Source organism: Phyllobates terribilis, unplaced genomic scaffold (assembly GCF_046119375.1).
Source record: "Phyllobates terribilis strain yellow unplaced genomic scaffold, ASM4611937v1 Scaffold_5__5_contigs__length_657084704, whole genome shotgun sequence".
NCBI lineage: Eukaryota > Metazoa > Chordata > Amphibia > Anura > Dendrobatidae > Phyllobates > Phyllobates terribilis.
This window is the reverse complement of record NW_027362765.1, coordinates 76,865,102-76,881,689: the sequence shown is the minus strand read 5'-3', so window position 1 is coordinate 76,881,689 and position 16,588 is coordinate 76,865,102. Positions and strand designations below refer to the sequence as shown.

Genomic DNA, 16,588 nt, shown 5'->3' with positions numbered 1-16,588 from the left:
TCAGTCTGCTGCTGGACAGCCAGCAGCAGCAGCAGCAGGAGAGGTATGTAATCAGGAGCCCTCCTGCTAAGGGTAGACAGCTGCTCGTTCCACCCCACCCCCCGCCTTAATTGGTTCTCCTCCCTTCCAACGGTGTTGAGGCGGGTGGGAACAGCAGGGGGTGAAGGTGCTGTGTTTAAAGAGGTGGAGTTATGCAGATCTAAAACGCGTGGATTGCAGCAGCAGCAAGCCGAAAAGTGCAGGCATGTAAGGGATCTAGAGGTTGACAACATGTCTTCTTAACGGGAGTCCAGGAGCTCATCTCCACAAATGGACTTTTCAGGATCCTTGGGTGGCTCCGTAGTTTGAAACCAATTCTGGTTATCGCTTCTCGGCCTTTTGGCTAAGATCAAGTGTAGTATCTGTTCTTATCAGTTTAATATCTGATACGTCCCCTATCTGGGGACCATATATTAAATGGATTTTTAGAACAGGGAGATGGAAAAAGAGCTTGCTCTGTCCACTCCACGCATTGACCTGGTATTGCAGTATCTCCAGGACCGGTGCACCCCTTCTTTAATGCAGTTTCTAAAATCAGAAAGAATTGAATTCAATGTTTTTTGTTCATTTTGCTTGTTTGTCGGATTTTGGGATGGACTCTTTGGCTTTGCTTTTCTTCTCCTCATTGGATTTTTCATGTTCAAAGTTGCAGAAGCCAGATTACAAGCTCATTTTGGTTCAACTTCAGCAACTGTGCATTGCATTGCCATGTAATGTGATGCAATGCTATCTTTCTAGCTCTCCCTTTTTACTTCCTTTTGGATAAACAGACATATTAGGCAAGCATTTTGGAGCTTTCACCTAAATAACTACAGGTGGTGAGATAAGCTGCACAATATAATTGACCTTTCAGTATATTGTTGCACACACACCATCTATTTAGCAAATGCCCTTGTTATCAACAGCAGCCTTTTAAACTCACCTGAGCTAACAGGTATGTGCGCTGGTTACTCTGCTGCGCTTAAAATTTCTTTTTTGGTTTGCTACAATGCCTTTTCTGAAACGTTGTCTCCTTCTGCTGGAACACTGACTTCTTTCATTTAATGCCTGCAGACTATAAAAGAGAACCCAACCCAAAAAGTTTGGTTTATTAGTCTGTGGCATTCTGTTAAACTGTTGCTTATGGCGGTCTCTGTGAGCTTCTCAGCGACATTCAGCCAGCCAGGTATCCTGCCTGCAGTAGATGGAATGTGGCAATGGAACGCTGGCTGCGCGTGTCATAATAGGCTCTGAGCCTTTATATACCTGTGCACAGCAGCAGCCACCTTCAGTCTGCTGCTGGACAGCCAGCAGCAGCAGCAGCAGGAGAGGTATGTAATCAGGAGCCCTCCTGCTAAGGGTAGACAGCTGCTCGTTCCACCCCACCCCCCCGCCTTAATTGGTTCTCCTCCCTTCCAACGGTGTTGAGGCGGGTGGGAACAGCAGGGGGTGAAGGTGCTGTGTTTAAAGAGGTGGAGTTATGCAGATCTAAAACGCGTGGATTGCAGCAGCAGCAAGCCGAAAAGTGCAGGCATGTAAGGGATCTAGAGGTTGACAACATGTCTTTTTAACGGGAGTCCAGGAGCTCATCTCCACAAATGGACTTTTCAGGATCCTTGGGTGGCTCCGTAGTTTGAAACCAATTCTGGTTATCGCTTCTCGGCCTTTTGGCTAAGATCAAGTGTAGTATCTGTTCTTATCAGTTTAATATCTGATACGTCCCCTATCTGGGGACCATATATTAAATGGATTTTTAGAACAGGGAGATGGAAAAAGAGCTTGCTCTGTCCACTCCACGCATTGACCTGGTATTGCAGTATCTCCAGGACCGGTGCACCCCTTCTTTAATGCAGTTTCTAAAATCAGAAAGAATTGAATTCAATGTTTTTTGTTCATTTTGCTTGTTTGTCGGATTTTGGGATGGACTCTTTGGCTTTGCTTTTCTTCTCCTCATTGGATTTTTCATGTTCAAAGTTGCAGAAGCCAGATTACAAGCTCATTTTGGTTCAACTTCAGCAACTGTGCATTGCATTGCCATGTAATGTGATGCAATGCTATCTTTCTAGCTCTCCCTTTTTACTTCCTTTTGGATAAACAGACATATTAGGCAAGCATTTTGGAGCTTTCACCTAAATAACTACAGGTGGTGAGATAAGCTGCACAATATAATTGACCTTTCAGTATATTGTTGCACACACACCATCTATTTAGCAAATGCCCTTGTTATCAACAGCAGCCTTTTAAACTCACCTGAGCTAACAGGTATGTGCGCTGGTTACTCTGCTGCGCTTAAAATTTCTTTTTTGGTTTGCTACAATGCCTTTTCTGAAACGTTGTCTCCTTCTGCTGGAACACTGACTTCTTTCATTTAATGCCTGCAGACTATAAAAGAGAACCCAACCCAAAAAGTTTGGTTGATTAGTCTGTGGCATTCTGTTAAACTGTTGCTTATGGCGGTCTCTGTGAGCTTCTCAGCGACATTCAGCCAGCCAGGTATCCTGCCTGCAGTAGATGGAATGTGGCAATGGAACGCTGGCTGCGCGTGTCATAATAGGCTCTGAGCCTTTATATACCTGTGCACAGCAGCAGCCACCTTCAGTCTGCTGCTGGACAGCCAGCAGCAGCAGCAGGAGAGGTATGTAATCAGGAGCCCTCCTGCTAAGGGTAGACAGCTGCTCGTTCCACCCCACCCCCCGCCTTAATTGGTTCTCCTCCCTTCCAACGGTGTTGAGGCGGGTGGGAACAGCAGGGGGTGAAGGTGCTGTGTTTAAAGAGGTGGAGTTATGCAGATCTAAAACGCGTGGATTGCAGCAGCAGCAAGCCGAAAAGTGCAGGCATGTAAGGGATCTAGAGGTTGACAACATGTCTTCTTAACGGGAGTCCAGGAGCTCATCTCCACAAATGGACTTTTCAGGATCCTTGGGTGGCTCCGTAGTTTGAAACCAATTCTGGTTATCGCTTCTCGGCCTTTTGGCTAAGATCAAGTGTAGTATCTGTTCTTATCAGTTTAATATCTGATACGTCCCCTATCTGGGGACCATATATTAAATGGATTTTTAGAACAGGGAGATGGAAAAAGAGCTTGCTCTGTCCACTCCACGCATTGACCTGGTATTGCAGTATCTCCAGGACCGGTGCACCCCTTCTTTAATGCAGTTTCTAAAATCAGAAAGAATTGAATTCAATGTTTTTTGTTCATTTTGCTTGTTTGTCGGATTTTGGGATGGACTCTTTGGCTTTGCTTTTCTTCTCCTCATTGGATTTTTCATGTTCAAAGTTGCAGAAGCCAGATTACAAGCTCATTTTGGTTCAACTTCAGCAACTGTGCATTGCATTGCCATGTAATGTGATGCAATGCTATCTTTCTAGCTCTCCCTTTTTACTTCCTTTTGGATAAACAGACATATTAGGCAAGCATTTTGGAGCTTTCACCTAAATAACTACAGGTGGTGAGATAAGCTGCACAATATAATTGACCTTTCAGTATATTGTTGCACACACACCATCTATTTAGCAAATGCCCTTGTTATCAACAGCAGCCTTTTAAACTCACCTGAGCTAACAGGTATGTGCGCTGGTTACTCTGCTGCGCTTAAAATTTCTTTTTTGGTTTGCTACAATGCCTTTTCTGAAACGTTGTCTCCTTCTGCTGGAACACTGACTTCTTTCATTTAATGCCTGCAGACTATAAAAGAGAACCCAACCCAAAAAGTTTGGTTTATTAGTCTGTGGCATTCTGTTAAACTGTTGCTTATGGCGGTCTCTGTGAGCTTCTCAGCGACATTCAGCCAGCCAGGTATCCTGCCTGCAGTAGATGGAATGTGGCAATGGAACGCTGGCTGCGCGTGTCATAATAGGCTCTGAGCCTTTATATACCTGTGCACAGCAGCAGCCACCTTCAGTCTGCTGCTGGACAGCCAGCAGCAGCAGCAGCAGGAGAGGTATGTAATCAGGAGCCCTCCTGCTAAGGGTAGACAGCTGCTCGTTCCACCCCACCCCCCCGCCTTAATTGGTTCTCCTCCCTTCCAACGGTGTTGAGGCGGGTGGGAACAGCAGGGGGTGAAGGTGCTGTGTTTAAAGAGGTGGAGTTATGCAGATCTAAAACGCGTGGATTGCAGCAGCAGCAAGCCGAAAAGTGCAGGCATGTAAGGGATCTAGAGGTTGACAACATGTCTTTTTAACGGGAGTCCAGGAGCTCATCTCCACAAATGGACTTTTCAGGATCCTTGGGTGGCTCCGTAGTTTGAAACCAATTCTGGTTATCGCTTCTCGGCCTTTTGGCTAAGATCAAGTGTAGTATCTGTTCTTATCAGTTTAATATCTGATACGTCCCCTATCTGGGGACCATATATTAAATGGATTTTTAGAACAGGGAGATGGAAAAAGAGCTTGCTCTGTCCACTCCACGCATTGACCTGGTATTGCAGTATCTCCAGGACCGGTGCACCCCTTCTTTAATGCAGTTTCTAAAATCAGAAAGAATTGAATTCAATGTTTTTTGTTCATTTTGCTTGTTTGTCGGATTTTGGGATGGACTCTTTGGCTTTGCTTTTCTTCTCCTCATTGGATTTTTCATGTTCAAAGTTGCAGAAGCCAGATTACAAGCTCATTTTGGTTCAACTTCAGCAACTGTGCATTGCATTGCCATGTAATGTGATGCAATGCTATCTTTCTAGCTCTCCCTTTTTACTTCCTTTTGGATAAACAGACATATTAGGCAAGCATTTTGGAGCTTTCACCTAAATAACTACAGGTGGTGAGATAAGCTGCACAATATAATTGACCTTTCAGTATATTGTTGCACACACACCATCTATTTAGCAAATGCCCTTGTTATCAACAGCAGCCTTTTAAACTCACCTGAGCTAACAGGTATGTGCGCTGGTTACTCTGCTGCGCTTAAAATTTCTTTTTTGGTTTGCTACAATGCCTTTTCTGAAACGTTGTCTCCTTCTGCTGGAACACTGACTTCTTTCATTTAATGCCTGCAGACTATAAAAGAGAACCCAACCCAAAAAGTTTGGTTGATTAGTCTGTGGCATTCTGTTAAACTGTTGCTTATGGCGGTCTCTGTGAGCTTCTCAGCGACATTCAGCCAGCCAGGTATCCTGCCTGCAGTAGATGGAATGTGGCAATGGAACGCTGGCTGCGCGTGTCATAATAGGCTCTGAGCCTTTATATACCTGTGCACAGCAGCAGCCACCTTCAGTCTGCTGCTGGACAGCCAGCAGCAGCAGCAGGAGAGGTATGTAATCAGGAGCCCTCCTGCTAAGGGTAGACAGCTGCTCGTTCCACCCCACCCCCCGCCTTAATTGGTTCTCCTCCCTTCCAACGGTGTTGAGGCGGGTGGGAACAGCAGGGGGTGAAGGTGCTGTGTTTAAAGAGGTGGAGTTATGCAGATCTAAAACGCGTGGATTGCAGCAGCAGCAAGCCGAAAAGTGCAGGCATGTAAGGGATCTAGAGGTTGACAACATGTCTTCTTAACGGGAGTCCAGGAGCTCATCTCCACAAATGGACTTTTCAGGATCCTTGGGTGGCTCCGTAGTTTGAAACCAATTCTGGTTATCGCTTCTCGGCCTTTTGGCTAAGATCAAGTGTAGTATCTGTTCTTATCAGTTTAATATCTGATACGTCCCCTATCTGGGGACCATATATTAAATGGATTTTTAGAACAGGGAGATGGAAAAAGAGCTTGCTCTGTCCACTCCACGCATTGACCTGGTATTGCAGTATCTCCAGGACCGGTGCACCCCTTCTTTAATGCAGTTTCTAAAATCAGAAAGAATTGAATTCAATGTTTTTTGTTCATTTTGCTTGTTTGTCGGATTTTGGGATGGACTCTTTGGCTTTGCTTTTCTTCTCCTCATTGGATTTTTCATGTTCAAAGTTGCAGAAGCCAGATTACAAGCTCATTTTGGTTCAACTTCAGCAACTGTGCATTGCATTGCCATGTAATGTGATGCAATGCTATCTTTCTAGCTCTCCCTTTTTACTTCCTTTTGGATAAACAGACATATTAGGCAAGCATTTTGGAGCTTTCACCTAAATAACTACAGGTGGTGAGATAAGCTGCACAATATAATTGACCTTTCAGTATATTGTTGCACACACACCATCTATTTAGCAAATGCCCTTGTTATCAACAGCAGCCTTTTAAACTCACCTGAGCTAACAGGTATGTGCGCTGGTTACTCTGCTGCGCTTAAAATTTCTTTTTTGGTTTGCTACAATGCCTTTTCTGAAACGTTGTCTCCTTCTGCTGGAACACTGACTTCTTTCATTTAATGCCTGCAGACTATAAAAGAGAACCCAACCCAAAAAGTTTGGTTGATTAGTCTGTGGCATTCTGTTAAACTGTTGCTTATGGCGGTCTCTGTGAGCTTCTCAGCGACATTCAGCCAGCCAGGTATCCTGCCTGCAGTAGATGGAATGTGGCAATGGAACGCTGGCTGCGCGTGTCATAATAGGCTCTGAGCCTTTATATACCTGTGCACAGCAGCAGCCACCTTCAGTCTGCTGCTGGACAGCCAGCAGCAGCAGCAGCAGGAGAGGTATGTAATCAGGAGCCCTCCTGCTAAGGGTAGACAGCTGCTCGTTCCACCCCACCCCCCGCCTTAATTGGTTCTCCTCCCTTCCAACGGTGTTGAGGCGGGTGGGAACAGCAGGGGGTGAAGGTGCTGTGTTTAAAGAGGTGGAGTTATGCAGATCTAAAACGCGTGGATTGCAGCAGCAGCAAGCCGAAAAGTGCAGGCATGTAAGGGATCTAGAGGTTGACAACATGTCTTCTTAACGGGAGTCCAGGAGCTCATCTCCACAAATGGACTTTTCAGGATCCTTGGGTGGCTCCGTAGTTTGAAACCAATTCTGGTTATCGCTTCTCGGCCTTTTGGCTAAGATCAAGTGTAGTATCTGTTCTTATCAGTTTAATATCTGATACGTCCCCTATCTGGGGACCATATATTAAATGGATTTTTAGAACAGGGAGATGGAAAAAGAGCTTGCTCTGTCCACTCCACGCATTGACCTGGTATTGCAGTATCTCCAGGACCGGTGCACCCCTTCTTTAATGCAGTTTCTAAAATCAGAAAGAATTGAATTCAATGTTTTTTGTTCATTTTGCTTGTTTGTCGGATTTTGGGATGGACTCTTTGGCTTTGCTTTTCTTCTCCTCATTGGATTTTTCATGTTCAAAGTTGCAGAAGCCAGATTACAAGCTCATTTTGGTTCAACTTCAGCAACTGTGCATTGCATTGCCATGTAATGTGATGCAATGCTATCTTTCTAGCTCTCCCTTTTTACTTCCTTTTGGATAAACAGACATATTAGGCAAGCATTTTGGAGCTTTCACCTAAATAACTACAGGTGGTGAGATAAGCTGCACAATATAATTGACCTTTCAGTATATTGTTGCACACACACCATCTATTTAGCAAATGCCCTTGTTATCAACAGCAGCCTTTTAAACTCACCTGAGCTAACAGGTATGTGCGCTGGTTACTCTGCTGCGCTTAAAATTTCTTTTTTGGTTTGCTACAATGCCTTTTCTGAAACGTTGTCTCCTTCTGCTGGAACACTGACTTCTTTCATTTAATGCCTGCAGACTATAAAAGAGAACCCAACCCAAAAAGTTTGGTTGATTAGTCTGTGGCATTCTGTTAAACTGTTGCTTATGGCGGTCTCTGTGAGCTTCTCAGCGACATTCAGCCAGCCAGGTATCCTGCCTGCAGTAGATGGAATGTGGCAATGGAACGCTGGCTGCGCGTGTCATAATAGGCTCTGAGCCTTTATATACCTGTGCACAGCAGCAGCCACCTTCAGTCTGCTGCTGGACAGCCAGCAGCAGCAGCAGCAGGAGAGGTATGTAATCAGGAGCCCTCCTGCTAAGGGTAGACAGCTGCTCGTTCCACCCCACCCCCCGCCTTAATTGGTTCTCCTCCCTTCCAACGGTGTTGAGGCGGGTGGGAACAGCAGGGGGTGAAGGTGCTGTGTTTAAAGAGGTGGAGTTATGCAGATCTAAAACGCGTGGATTGCAGCAGCAGCAAGCCGAAAAGTGCAGGCATGTAAGGGATCTAGAGGTTGACAACATGTCTTCTTAACGGGAGTCCAGGAGCTCATCTCCACAAATGGACTTTTCAGGATCCTTGGGTGGCTCCGTAGTTTGAAACCAATTCTGGTTATCGCTTCTCGGCCTTTTGGCTAAGATCAAGTGTAGTATCTGTTCTTATCAGTTTAATATCTGATACGTCCCCTATCTGGGGACCATATATTAAATGGATTTTTAGAACAGGGAGATGGAAAAAGAGCTTGCTCTGTCCACTCCACGCATTGACCTGGTATTGCAGTATCTCCAGGACCGGTGCACCCCTTCTTTAATGCAGTTTCTAAAATCAGAAAGAATTGAATTCAATGTTTTTTGTTCATTTTGCTTGTTTGTCGGATTTTGGGATGGACTCTTTGGCTTTGCTTTTCTTCTCCTCATTGGATTTTTCATGTTCAAAGTTGCAGAAGCCAGATTACAAGCTCATTTTGGTTCAACTTCAGCAACTGTGCATTGCATTGCCATGTAATGTGATGCAATGCTATCTTTCTAGCTCTCCCTTTTTACTTCCTTTTGGATAAACAGACATATTAGGCAAGCATTTTGGAGCTTTCACCTAAATAACTACAGGTGGTGAGATAAGCTGCACAATATAATTGACCTTTCAGTATATTGTTGCACACACACCATCTATTTAGCAAATGCCCTTGTTATCAACAGCAGCCTTTTAAACTCACCTGAGCTAACAGGTATGTGCGCTGGTTACTCTGCTGCGCTTAAAATTTCTTTTTTGGTTTGCTACAATGCCTTTTCTGAAACGTTGTCTCCTTCTGCTGGAACACTGACTTCTTTCATTTAATGCCTGCAGACTATAAAAGAGAACCCAACCCAAAAAGTTTGGTTGATTAGTCTGTGGCATTCTGTTAAACTGTTGCTTATGGCGGTCTCTGTGAGCTTCTCAGCGACATTCAGCCAGCCAGGTATCCTGCCTGCAGTAGATGGAATGTGGCAATGGAACGCTGGCTGCGCGTGTCATAATAGGCTCTGAGCCTTTATATACCTGTGCACAGCAGCAGCCACCTTCAGTCTGCTGCTGGACAGCCAGCAGCAGCAGCAGCAGGAGAGGTATGTAATCAGGAGCCCTCCTGCTAAGGGTAGACAGCTGCTCGTTCCACCCCACCCCCCGCCTTAATTGGTTCTCCTCCCTTCCAACGGTGTTGAGGCGGGTGGGAACAGCAGGGGGTGAAGGTGCTGTGTTTAAAGAGGTGGAGTTATGCAGATCTAAAACGCGTGGATTGCAGCAGCAGCAAGCCGAAAAGTGCAGGCATGTAAGGGATCTAGAGGTTGACAACATGTCTTCTTAACGGGAGTACAGGAGCTCATCTCCACAAATGGACTTTTCAGGATCCTTGGGTGGCTCCGTAGTTTGAAACCAATTCTGGTTATCGCTTCTCGGCCTTTTGGCTAAGATCAAGTGTAGTATCTGTTCTTATCAGTTTAATATCTGACACGTCCTCTATCTGGGGACCATATATTAAATGGATTTTTAGAACAGGGAGATGGAAAAAGAGCTTGCTCTGTCCACTCCACGCATTGACCTGGTATTGCAGTATCTCCAGGACCGGTGCACCCCTTCTTTAATGCAGTTTCTAAAATCAGAAAGAATTGAATTCAATGTTTTTTGTTCATTTTGCTTGTTTGTCGGATTTTGGGATGGACTCTTTGGCTTTGCTTTTCTTCTCCTCATTGGATTTTTCATGTTCAAAGTTGCAGAAGCCAGATTACAAGCTCATTTTGGTTCAACTTCAGCAACTGTGCATTGCATTGCCATGTAATGTGATGCAATGCTATCTTTCTAGCTCTCCCTTTTTACTTCCTTTTGGATAAACAGACATATTAGGCAAGCATTTTGGAGCTTTCACCTAAATAACTACAGGTGGTGAGATAAGCTGCACAATATAATTGACCTTTCAGTATATTGTTGCACACACACCATCTATTTAGCAAATGCCCTTGTTATCAACAGCAGCCTTTTAAACTCACCTGAGCTAACAGGTATGTGCGCTGGTTACTCTGCTGCGCTTAAAATTTCTTTTTTGGTTTGCTACAATACCTTTTCTGAAACGTTGTCTCCTTCTGCTGGAACACTGACTTCTTTCATTTAATGCCTGCAGACTATAAAAGAGAACCCAACCCAAAAAGTTTGGTTGATTAGTCTGTGGCATTCTGTTAAACTGTTGCTTATGGCGGTCTCTGTGAGCTTCTCAGCGACATTCAGCCAGCCAGGTATCCTGCCTGCAGTAGATGGAATGTGGCAATGGAACGCTGGCTGCGCGTGTCATAATAGGCTCTGAGCCTTTATATACCTGTGCACAGCAGCAGCCACCTTCAGTCTGCTGCTGGACAGCCAGCAGCAGCAGCAGCAGGAGAGGTATGTAATCAGGAGCCCTCCTGCTAAGGGTAGACAGCTGCTCGTTCCACCCCACCCCCCGCCTTAATTGGTTCTCCTCCCTTCCAACGGTGTTGAGGCGGGTGGGAACAGCAGGGGGTGAAGGTGCTGTGTTTAAAGAGGTGGAGTTATGCAGATCTAAAACGCGTGGATTGCAGCAGCAGCAAGCGAAAAGTGCAGGCATGTAAGGGATCTAGAGGTTGACAACATGTCTTCTTAACGGGAGTCCAGGAGCTCATCTCCACAAATGGACTTTTCAGGATCCTTGGGTGGCTCCGTAGTTTGAAACCAATTCTGGTTATCGCTTCTCGGCCTTTTGGCTAAGATCAAGTGTAGTATCTGTTCTTATCAGTTTAATATCTGATACGTCCCCTATCTGGGGACCATATATTAAATGGATTTTTAGAACAGGGAGATGGAAAAAGAGCTTGCTCTGTCCACTCCACGCATTGACCTGGTATTGCAGTATCTCCAGGACCGGTGCACCCCTTCTTTAATGCAGTTTCTAAAATCAGAAAGAATTGAATTCAATGTTTTTTGTTCATTTTGCTTGTTTGTCGGATTTTGGGATGGACTCTTTGGCTTTGCTTTTCTTCTCCTCATTGGATTTTTCATGTTCAAAGTTGCAGAAGCCAGATTACAAGCTCATTTTGGTTCAACTTCAGCAACTGTGCATTGCATTGCCATGTAATGTGATGCAATGCTATCTTTCTAGCTCTCCCTTTTTACTTCCTTTTGGATAAACAGACATATTAGGCAAGCATTTTGGAGCTTTCACCTAAATAACTACAGGTGGTGAGATAAGCTGCACAATATAATTGACCTTTCAGTATATTGTTGCACACACACCATCTATTTAGCAAATGCCCTTGTTATCAACAGCAGCCTTTTAAACTCACCTGAGCTAACAGGTATGTGCGCTGGTTACTCTGCTGCGCTTAAAATTTCTTTTTTGGTTTGCTACAATGCCTTTTCTGAAACGTTGTCTCCTTCTGCTGGAACACTGACTTCTTTCATTTAATGCCTGCAGACTATAAAAGAGAACCCAACCCAAAAAGTTTGGTTGATTAGTCTGTGGCATTCTGTTAAACTGTTGCTTATGGCGGTCTCTGTGAGCTTCTCAGCGACATTCAGCCAGCCAGGTATCCTGCCTGCAGTAGATGGAATGTGGCAATGGAACGCTGGCTGCGCGTGTCATAATAGGCTCTGAGCCTTTATATACCTGTGCACAGCAGCAGCCACCTTCAGTCTGCTGCTGGACAGCCAGCAGCAGCAGCAGCAGGAGAGGTATGTAATCAGGAGCCCTCCTGCTAAGGGTAGACAGCTGCTCGTTCCACCCCACCCCCCGCCTTAATTGGTTCTCCTCCCTTCCAACGGTGTTGAGGCGGGTGGGAACAGCAGGGGGTGAAGGTGCTGTGTTTAAAGAGGTGGAGTTATGCAGATCTAAAACGCGTGGATTGCAGCAGCAGCAAGCCGAAAAGTGCAGGCATGTAAGGGATCTAGAGGTTGACAACATGTCTTCTTAACGGGAGTCCAGGAGCTCATCTCCACAAATGGACTTTTCAGGATCCTTGGGTGGCTCCGTAGTTTGAAACCAATTCTGGTTATCGCTTCTCGGCCTTTTGGCTAAGATCAAGTGTAGTATCTGTTCTTATCAGTTTAATATCTGATACGTCCCCTATCTGGGGACCATATATTAAATGGATTTTTAGAACAGGGAGATGGAAAAAGAGCTTGCTCTGTCCACTCCACGCATTGACCTGGTATTGCAGTATCTCCAGGACCGGTGCACCCCTTCTTTAATGCAGTTTCTAAAATCAGAAAGAATTGAATTCAATGTTTTTTGTTCATTTTGCTTGTTTGTCGGATTTTGGGATGGACTCTTTGGCTTTGCTTTTCTTCTCCTCATTGGATTTTTCATGTTCAAAGTTGCAGAAGCCAGATTACAAGCTCATTTTGGTTCAACTTCAGCAACTGTGCATTGCATTGCCATGTAATGTGATGCAATGCTATCTTTCTAGCTCTCCCTTTTTACTTCCTTTTGGATAAACAGACATATTAGGTAGTGTTGAGCCACCCCCGTAGTGTTCGGGTTCGGTTCGGTTCGTCGAACACCGGGATGTTCGAGGAACTGTTCGTCGAACTGTTCGTCGAACACCTTAGAACACCGTCGAACACCGTTAAAACCAATGGCAGGCAAACAAAAACACATAGAAACACATAGAAAACACCTGCAAAGGTGTCCAAAAGCTGACAAACTGCTCAGAAGACACTCTCTTTAAAAAAGCCGGCCGGCAAATTCAGCAGCGGCATACACCGGTACCCGACAATTTAGACAAGAAGGAATAGAGCATCACACATAGATTAGATAGATAGAAACATGTCAGTCACACATATAAGAAGCACAGTGACAGTGTTGGTTACTGCACTTGTCATTTAGTGTAAAGGATTTATTAAAAAAAATATTAGTGTTTTCATGCACCGTCTCTTTAAAAAAGCCGGCCGGCAATTCAGCATCTGTACCCGACAATTTAGAACAGAAAGAATAGAGCTTCACACATAGATTAGATAGATAGAAACATGTCAGTCACATATATAATAAGTACAGTGATAGTGTTGCTTACTGTACTTGTCATTTAGTGTAAAGGATTTATTTAAAAAAATAATAGTGTTTTCATGCACCGTCTCTTTAAAAAAGCCGGCCGGCAATTCAGCAGCGGTACCCGACAATTTAGAACAGAAAGATAGAGCATCACACATAGATTAGATAGATAGAAACATGTCAGTCACATATATATGAAGTACAGTGATAGTGTTGGTTACTGTACTTGTCATTTAGTATTAAAATAAAGGATTTATTATTAAAAAAATTGGCGTGGGGTTCCCCTTAATTTTAGGCTCTAGCGGAGGTTAAGCAGACGGCTGGGGCAGATGTTTGAAGCCTGGGAAGGGGGTAATACCCACGGAGCTTCCCAGGCTACTAATATCAGCCCCCAGCTGAATACATAGCCTTTACTAGCTATTAAAATGGGGGACCCCCCAAAAAAAATGACGTGGGGTCCCCCCTAATTTAATAGCTAGCAAAGGCTAGGCAGACAGCTGTGGGCTGATATTAATAGCCCAGGAAGGGAGCCATGAATATTGGCCCCCTCCCAGGCTAGAAACACCAGCCGTCAGCGGCCCCAGAAATGGCGCATTCATAGGATGCGCCAATTCTGGCACTTAGCCTCGCTCTTCCACGCTGCCCTGGTGCGGTGGCAGGGGGTAATAGGGTTGGGGTTGATGTCAGCTTATAATGCCAGCTGACATCAAGCCCAGGTTAGTAATGGAGAGGCGTCTATAAGACACCCCCATTACTAACCCCATAGTCAAAGTTAAAAAAAACACAAACACCCAGAATAAAGTCCTTTAATTGAAATAAAGACACAATCCTTTATTGTTCTAAATTAAACCATACTTACCATCACGCCCATTCCAGCTGAAGCCAACGATCTCCTGCAATAAAAGAAAAATAATAAAGCAACCTCATCCTTACCTTTCCATGGTTCCCACGACAGCTTCAGCTCTGCTACATCGAGATGACAGGCTGGACCGCAGCAGAACGCTGCCATCCAGCCTGTCATCCCGCAGACACTGAGAAGCGCAGGCTTGCTTGCGCTGCTCAGCGTCTCTCTGTGACGACATCCAGATGAGCCGAGTTCATGTCCAATGAACTCGGCTCACCTCATGCACGTCACTGACAGCGTGGGAAAATTCTCACGCTGAAGCGCTGATTGCAGGAGAATTTTCCCACGCTGTCAGTGACGTGCAGGAGGTGAGCTGAGTTCATTGGACATGAGCTCACCTCATGCACATCACTGACAGCGTGGGAGAATTCTCCTGCACTCAGCACTTCAGCGTGAGAATTTTCCCACGCTGTCAGTGACGTGCATGAGGTGAGCCGAGTTCATTGGACATGACCTCGGCTCATCTGGATGCCGTCACAGCGAGACAGTGAGGAGCGCAAGCATGCCTGCGCTTCTCAGTGTCTGCGGGATGACAGACTGGATGGCAGCGTTCTGCTGCGGTCCAGCCAGTCATCTCGATGTAGCAGAGCTGAAGCTGTCGTGGGAACCATGGAAAGGTAAGGATGAGGTTGGTTTATTATTTTTCTTTTATTGCAGGAGATCGTTGGCTTCAGCTGGAATGGGTGTGATGGTAAGTATGGTTTAATTTAGAACAATAAAGAATTGTGTCTTTATTTCAATTAAAGGACTTTATTCTGGGTGTTGTGTTTTTTTAAAATACTTTACTAGAAATTCATGGCGGTCATGTCTAATACTGGCGTGACCCCATGAATTTGGGCTTGGGGCCAGCTGATAATACCAAGCTGGCCCTAACCCCTTTATTACCCAGTGAGCCACCGCACCAGGGCCCTGGATGAGTTGGGTACAGCGCCAGAAGATGGCGCTTCTATGAACGCGCCATTTTCCGGGGTGGCTGCGGACTGCAATTTGTAGCGGGGGGGGGGCCCAGAAAGCTTGGGCCTCCCTGCGCTGCAGATTCCAGCCCCCAGCTGCCTAGTTGTACCTGGCTGGACACAAAAATAGGGCGAAGCCCCACGTACTTTTTTTTTAATTATTTCATGAAATTCATGAAATAATTAAGAAAAAAAGGCCTTCCCTATATTGTTGTGTCCGGCCAGGTACAAATAGGCAGCTGGTGGTTGGGGGCAGCCCGTTCCTGCCTGCTGTACCTGGCTGGACACAAATATAGTGCGAAGCCCCACTTCAATTTTTTTTAATTATTTCATGAAATTCATGAAATAATTAAGAAAAAAAGGCCTTCCCTATATTGTTGTGTCCGGCCAGGTACAAATAGGCAGCTGGTGGTTGGGGGCAGCCCGTTCCTGCCTGCTGTACCTGGCTGGACACAAATATAGTGCGAAGCCCCACTTCAATTTTTTTTAATTATTTCATGAAATTCATGAAATAATTAAGAAAAAAAGGCCTTCCCTATATTGTTGTGTCCGGCCAGGTACAAATAGGCAGCTGGTGGTTGGGGGCAGCCCGTTCCTGCCTGCTGTACCTGGCTGGACACAAATATAGTGCGAAGCCCCACTTCAATTTTTTTTAATTATTTCATGAAATTCATGAAATAATTAAGAAAAAAAGGGCTTCCCTATATTGTTGTGTCCGGCCAGGTACAAATAGGCAGCTGGTGGATGGGGGCAGCCCGTTCCTGCCTGCTGTACCTGGCTGGACACAAATATAGTGCGAAGCCCCACTTCAATTTTTTTAAATTATTTCAGGAAATTCATGAAATAATTAAAAAAAAATTGACGTGGGGCTTCGCACTATATTTGTGTCCAGCCAGGTACAGCAGGCAGGAACGGGCTGCCCCCAACCACCAGCTGCCTATTTGTACCTGGCCGGACACAACAATATAGGGAAGCCCTTTTTTTCTTAATTATTTCATGAAATAATTTAAAGAAAATTGACGTGGGGCTTCGCCCTGTTTTTGTGTCCAGCCAGGTACAACTAGGCAGCTGGGGGCTGGAATCCGCAGCGCAGGGAGGCCCAAGCTTTCTGGGCCACCCCCGCTGCAAATTGCAGTCCGCAGCCACCCCGGAAAATGGCGCGTTCATAGAAGCGCCATCTTCTGGCGCTGTACCCAACTCATCCAGGGCCCTGATGCGGTGGCTCACTGGGTAATAAAGGGGTTAGGGCCAGCTTGGCATTATCAGCTGGCCCTAAGCCCGAAATTCATGGGGTCACGCCAATATTAGACATGACCACCATGAATTTCTAGTAAAGTATTTAAAAAAAACACAACACCCAGAAAAAAGTCCTTTAATTGAAATAAACACACAATTCTTTATTGTTCTAAATTAAACCATACTTACCATCACGCCCATTCCAGCTGAAGCCAACGATCTCCTGAAATAAAAGAAAAATAATAAAGCAACATCATCCTTACCTTTCCATGGTTCCCATGACAGCTTCAGCTCTGCTACATCGAGATGACAGGCTGGACCGCTGCAGAACGCTGCCATCCACCCTGTCATCCCGCAGACACTGAGAAGCGCAGGCTTGCTTGCGCTC

The 16,588-nt window shown here is 45.3% G+C and overlaps 10 non-coding genes across 10 annotated transcripts; all 10 read left to right on the top strand.

The window, feature by feature from the left end:
- The first annotated feature begins 362 nt into the window (after positions 1 to 362).
- On the top strand, positions 363 to 553 carry LOC141151445 (U2 spliceosomal RNA). The gene has a single exon (XR_012247127.1). It is a non-coding gene; the product is annotated as a U2 spliceosomal RNA (small nuclear RNA).
- A 1,116-nt stretch (positions 554 to 1,669) lies between these two features.
- LOC141151444 (U2 spliceosomal RNA) lies at positions 1,670 to 1,860 on the top strand. Its single transcript, XR_012247126.1, has one exon. It is a non-coding gene; the product is annotated as a U2 spliceosomal RNA (small nuclear RNA).
- A 1,112-nt stretch (positions 1,861 to 2,972) lies between these two features.
- LOC141151442 (U2 spliceosomal RNA) lies at positions 2,973 to 3,163 on the top strand. Its single transcript, XR_012247124.1, has one exon. It is a non-coding gene; the product is annotated as a U2 spliceosomal RNA (small nuclear RNA).
- Positions 3,164 to 4,279: 1,116 nt separating this feature from the next.
- Positions 4,280 to 4,470, top strand: LOC141151441 (U2 spliceosomal RNA). The gene has a single exon (XR_012247123.1). It is a non-coding gene; the product is annotated as a U2 spliceosomal RNA (small nuclear RNA).
- A 1,112-nt stretch (positions 4,471 to 5,582) lies between these two features.
- On the top strand, positions 5,583 to 5,773 carry LOC141151440 (U2 spliceosomal RNA). The gene has a single exon (XR_012247122.1). It is a non-coding gene; the product is annotated as a U2 spliceosomal RNA (small nuclear RNA).
- A 1,115-nt stretch (positions 5,774 to 6,888) lies between these two features.
- On the top strand, positions 6,889 to 7,079 carry LOC141151439 (U2 spliceosomal RNA). The gene has a single exon (XR_012247121.1). It is a non-coding gene; the product is annotated as a U2 spliceosomal RNA (small nuclear RNA).
- A 1,115-nt stretch (positions 7,080 to 8,194) lies between these two features.
- On the top strand, positions 8,195 to 8,385 carry LOC141151438 (U2 spliceosomal RNA). Its single transcript, XR_012247120.1, has one exon. It is a non-coding gene; the product is annotated as a U2 spliceosomal RNA (small nuclear RNA).
- A 1,115-nt stretch (positions 8,386 to 9,500) lies between these two features.
- On the top strand, positions 9,501 to 9,691 carry LOC141150047 (U2 spliceosomal RNA). The gene has a single exon (XR_012246319.1). It is a non-coding gene; the product is annotated as a U2 spliceosomal RNA (small nuclear RNA).
- Positions 9,692 to 10,805: 1,114 nt separating this feature from the next.
- Positions 10,806 to 10,996, top strand: LOC141151437 (U2 spliceosomal RNA). Its single transcript, XR_012247119.1, has one exon. It is a non-coding gene; the product is annotated as a U2 spliceosomal RNA (small nuclear RNA).
- Positions 10,997 to 12,111: 1,115 nt separating this feature from the next.
- Positions 12,112 to 12,302, top strand: LOC141151435 (U2 spliceosomal RNA). The gene has a single exon (XR_012247118.1). It is a non-coding gene; the product is annotated as a U2 spliceosomal RNA (small nuclear RNA).
- The last annotated feature ends 4,286 nt before the right edge of the window (positions 12,303 to 16,588 follow it).